Source organism: Lottia gigantea, assembly GCF_000327385.1.
Source record: "Lottia gigantea unplaced genomic scaffold LOTGIsca_41, whole genome shotgun sequence".
NCBI classification, from domain to species: domain Eukaryota; kingdom Metazoa; phylum Mollusca; class Gastropoda; family Lottiidae; genus Lottia; species Lottia gigantea.
The window spans coordinates 2,012,693-2,018,736 of NW_008709421.1; positions in this window are offsets into that span (position 1 = coordinate 2,012,693).

Sequence of the window (6,044 nt, forward strand, 5' to 3'; positions counted from 1 at the left end):
AATGTTTACTGGCTTGATAAATGGAAGTTTTGGTCAAGTAACATTCATTCAAACTGACAAAGTTTTTGTAAAATTTGATAATGCTAAAGTTGGAATAAATGAAGACAGTGTTCCACTTCCGCCAAATGTACCACATGGTAGAATTGGTATTGCGAGATATGAAAACCCTTATGTTAACTATAAGGGCGATGTTAGTCGCCGGTTTCCATTAGGTCTCGCCTATGCAGTTACTATTCACAAAGTACAAGGTCTAAGACCATATCAACTGATACTAATATTATTTTACACAATGTTCAGGGTTTATCTATTCATATAGAGGATTTACAGAAACACAGGAAAATGCTAGAAGGTGATATCATTTGTTTAACAGAAACATGGCTAAATAATTCAATAACTCCAGCAAAACTAAAGTTAAATGGTTTCTGTCTTCACCACCATCCTCGAAGCAGCAGCTATGATGACACTAGAGATTTCAAATTTTTGAAAGAAAAGGGGCATGGAGGAGTAGGAGTATATTGTAAGCAAAACAAAAATGTCAACATTTTAAAATTGGGAGTTCTAAATATAGAACACATTGCTTTTTATACGCCCACATGAAATGGGGGGCGTATATTGTCGTCACCCATGTCCGTCCGTCCGTCCACAATTGCTCGTAAACACTCTACAGGGCACAATTCTTGACGGATTTTAACGAAACTTAGTATGTGTGTTTGTAATCACCCAAGGATAAACGCTATTGAAAATCAGCGAAATCGAAAAATATTTAGTATGAATTATTGCCATTGTTCTTGCAAACGCGTTTAATTTTTAGCTCGTAAACACTCTAGAAGGCACAATTCTTGATAGATTTTTGACGAAACTTGGTATGAGTGTTCGTTATCACCCAAGGATAGACCCTATTGAAAATCAGCGAAATCGAAAAATACTTAGTATGAATTATTGCCCTTGTTCTTGCAAATGCGTTCAATTTTTAGCTCGTAAACACTCTAGAAGGCACAATTCTTGATAGATTTTGACGAAACTTGGTATGAGTGTTCGTTATCACCCAAGGATAAACCCTATTGAAAATCAGCGAAATCGAAAAATATTTAGTATGAATTATTGCCCTTGTTCTTGAAAACATGTTCAATTTTTAGCTCGTAATCACTCTACATGGCACAATTCTTGATGGATTTTAACGAAACTTCGTATGAGTGTTTGTAATCACCCAAGGATAAACCCTATTGAAAATCAGCGAAATCGAAAAATATTTAGTATGAATTATTGCCCTTGTTCTTGCAAACCGTTCAATTTTTAGCTCGTAAACACTCTAGAAGGCAGAATTCTTGACAGAGTCTGACGAAACTTGGTATGAGTGTTCGTATTCACCCAAGGATAAACCCTATAGAAAAATCAGGGAAATCGAAAAATATGTAGTATGAATTATTGGTTAACAAATAAGAAAATTTAATTTAATCATTTAACATGTCCCTAACCAGCCACCATACATGTACAGCATCATAAGATACTATAAAAAGACCAAGTGGAAAATCCAAGACAGATATCCAATCATAGCTTAGTCATGTGACATCCCAAGATGCAGCAGTTTATCTGATTTCATTTTATAAATGTCATTCAAGAGAAAAGGTTTGCTTAATCATTTCATTTTCACCAATTGTGCTGATACAAAAATGAAATTAAACATGGGTCATAGGGGAAAGGTTTTGTTTCTTGGAAGATTGAATTGAGTTGCAGGATAAGTAGGCTACAAAGGAAAAATATTTAGTATGAATTATTGCCATTGTTCTTGCAAACCGTTCATTTTTTAGGTCGTAAACACTCTAGAAGGCACAATTTTTGACAGATTTTGATGAAACTTGGTATGAGTGTTCGTATTCACCCAAGGATAAACCCTATAGAAAAATCATGGAAATCAAAAAAATTTTATTCTACAAAGCAGAAGTCTAAAACAAATTTGACAACTTGATGGAATTGATCACAATCAAAACTAAACCTTTTGAAATATAAAATACAAGTTATTGCCGTTATTTTTACAAATGTGTTTGATTTTTAACTTGTGATGGCACAGTTTGTGATGGATTTGGGTATAAGTTGAATATTTCCTGGTGTCTATGTTTGCTATTTTCTAACAAATATTCAATTTCAAACAAAGCTTTCAGTGGGCGTATATTACCTTGCCTGGCAAGCTATCTTCATATTTTGGATAAAAATATTAACGTAATTGTTATCTATAGACCACCCGTTTATCGATTAGATTTATTTCTCCCAATGTTAGAAAGATTATTAGTTGAATTACAAGAATCTGGTTCAGACTATGTTATTATGGGGGATTTCAACCAAAATATCTTGGAGGGTCATTTGTCTATACTAATTGTTTTCAAAAATTTGGTTTTCAACAACTTGTTCAGCATTACACTACTGAAGGTGGGACACTTATAGATCATGTTTATATCAGTAAAGAAATTCTGTCGCATAATGTTCACATTTCACACATACCTGTGTATTATAGCTACCATGAAGCTATTAAAATAACCATACGATAAGTTATATTGATACAGGATTGAATTTACCCTTTCACAAAACATTTAATTTAGCTTGGCTCTTTACTAAAAGTGGGCTTGAGAGGGTTTGAAGTTCAAAAAGTCTTACAGCTATAAGGCAAAGTATCACGGGCCACACTCAGTGCTGTTCACAGCTCTAGTTAAAGAATGGTTTGATAAAGGGATGCATTCAAATTTAGATCTTTTTAATGAGAGTGGTGAAATGTATTCATTTAACGATATAAAACGTATATTTAGATTCTGTAATGGAAATTTCCTTGACTACGAAAGAATTATTCTAACAGGCAAAAAAGTATATAAATGCGATTTTATAAAACCTACAAAAATGTATGGCCCACATCTCTCAATATATCATAAAGTTCATTTTAAACAAACTGGCAGTAGACATATATATGATCTTTTAATAGAAAATAATTCAGTAGAAAATATAAGTCAATTAAAATGGGAAAATAGATTTAATCAAGAAATGGATTGTAAAACAGTGCTAAAATGATAGAACTTCAATTTAAAATCCAAAATAATATATTAAACAGTAACATCTTTCTTTTTAAGATAGGATATGTGCAAAGTCCACTTTGCACTTGCCAGGAGGAGGAGGAAACATTAGATCATCTTTTTTTTATGTGTAAATGTATTCATACCCTTTGGAATCACATCACTTTACTTTTAAAACAAATGTTTAATGTGTTTAGCTACCCATTAAACTCAAATCTAGAAATAAATGTGTCTTTAATTGTAAAATATTATATATACCTCTGTAAAAACCAAGACAGGAAGCCAACTATCCAGAACATGATTATTTACATTAATTCAGAAATAGACTCTGAATATTTTCTATCTTTAAATCATAAAAATCACGATTCCAACACCTTTAGTGAAAAATGGTTTCTTTTCCGCTATATTCTCAATAATGTAGAATAATTTAATAACATAAAACTTGTATCTGTTTTGAAAAGAAAATTGGCCTTAATTGTGCCCATTATAAAAAGGGAAATGGGGAGCTGTATAGTAGATAGTCTCAGCTTAGTTGACAAGGCATAGATATTTTAACAAGATCTAAATACATTTTTTTTTTTGCAGTGCATTCCATCGAACGACTTTTACAGAGGCACGAAAATTGATATTTTGGCAGCCATTTGCATTTTGTTGAAATACGTCCAGATTTTATTTAGAGATAATGGCTCATCCTATTATGATGATTTTGGTGTCAAATGAAAGAGCAGAAAAATGTGAGGAGCCGATTTTTGAATTTCGGTTTTGTTTGAAGGCACATATCTTGTGACCTTGACTTGGTCACATTGTCCTCTACAGAATTAAAGGTCATTGACCTTGACTATCGGTTGATACTGTTATATTTGATCTACGATTTCTACTTCCGGTTTTATAGCTGTCCAAAGACAGCACAATTTTCAACTTTGGACTGCTCTATCATGTGACTTAATTAAAATAGATGGTTATTGTTTTCAGATTCTGAATGGACTTTTTGTGCTCTTTCTTACTATATATAACCAAAGGTTTTTAATGCCAAATTTAAAATTTTGACTTTTGACACTAACTTTTTGATTTTTAAATTTTTTTTTTGATATTTTGATTGCAAACTAAGATCAATTTTTAAAAGTTTAATATCACTTCTGGTTCTGGCGCTATATGCTTGTAAACGTTAAATTTCAACTTCCAGAATTTTATAGATATTTGAAAAATTCTTTTTGCAACATGCTAGAATTGTTTATATAAAAGATTTGAAATGATAAAATTCGTCTCGGAAGTTTTAGATCATCCGCCATCTTGAAATGACAAAATTCTCTATAAAAGTTCTTTTTGGGATCAGGGTTTAATCGGATTTGCATTATTTGAAGGTTTATATTATCTGTGAACGATTCCTAACAAGTTATTATGTAAACACATCTGATATTATAGCCCTTCATCCATTGCCAACAAAATATAAAAACAAACCAAAGCCTGTTATCACGAAAGTTAAAAACACAGAAATAAAAGATAAGATTATGAAATATAGGCAAAATTTTTTTTAATCAAACATTCCAGTTCATCATGATATAACAAAACTGAACACCGAATTGATTAAGGAATTAAAGGCTAAAGATTATGTTGAATCAGCATGGTATTACAATTGCCATGTGTATGCTAAAGCACAGGGTAAAATAAGAGTTAGAGTTGACCTTAATGATGAATATGAAACAAAAATTAAGTCTGCACCAAATGTTAAAAAAGTTTGAATACATATGCAAGTGCTTTACATACTGAGCATATCTATCTCTTATTCTTTACCTATTTAATTACTTAATATTGAATTTAATTTTCATAAACCTTGTTTCTGTCTGATTTAATTAGTATTTATGTATACATGTTTAGTCTGCAAGATATTCTGATACTGAAAAGAGCATGCTGAATAGAGAATGTTATAAACTGAATATGACAGTTATAATTATTATAGTATATTATATTAATCATAAACCTTTATCAAGCAGTTAGGTGAGGTCAATGTAAAATTTCTATAATTATTATAGTATATATTGATCATAAACCTTTATCAAGTAGTAAGTAAGGTCAATATAAAAAGATATGATTGAATAAGTTTGCCACAATACATGAACAAGAAGCCTTGTCTCAATGCAATCATATGGATAGAAAATAATTTCAAGACTTCCGGGTATTAAGACTTTTGTGTTTGATAAGCATGTAAGCAATGAAAACATAATTATTTAAATGATAGTTGAATTTGAAAAAGGCTAATAGGCATTGTTTTTTTGAAACTTCAGACTGATAACAAAATATATTTATACAAATGTAACCAGGTTGATTTTGATATTGCAATAACTAATATAAATATTGTGTTTCTAACCTAACTATAAACTATAGTTTACATTATTTGGTGGATATTTCATAGGTCCATAGTAACATGTATACAGTCCTTACTGGTAAATAGACATAGTTTCTTATTTTGCATTGCCGTTCCGAAAAGAAAATGTTAATTTTTAATACATACTATGTATATACTTTAATTAAAAATGAATAATTAATTTGTCATTTTAAATATACTCGCTCACGTTTCGATCAATCTGAATGTGTACAGGGCAATGAGTAAATGATTGATACATGTGAACTGGTTATTCATAATAGTTAATGTATTGTGGTACAGTACTGTTATTATGGACACTGATTATAGCACAAATGTGTCTATCAACATTGTAATTGACATCTGTCGAGACTTTGGGCAAGGTGAATGGTAAAATTATTCGAAATATTTATTTGTAGCAAATAGACCAGGAAACAAATCAATATGATTTTAATAAACTCTTACCTATAAGTGTTCCTATATTGAGGCGAACATCTTGAAACACAAATTGACTACACTTTACAATGTGTCTTGATGAATCATAAGGCTAGTCATGTTTATACAATTTGCATCGGACAACATGTCCATTTTTTTTTATATGTAGTTACTTTGTTATGCTGTATTAACGG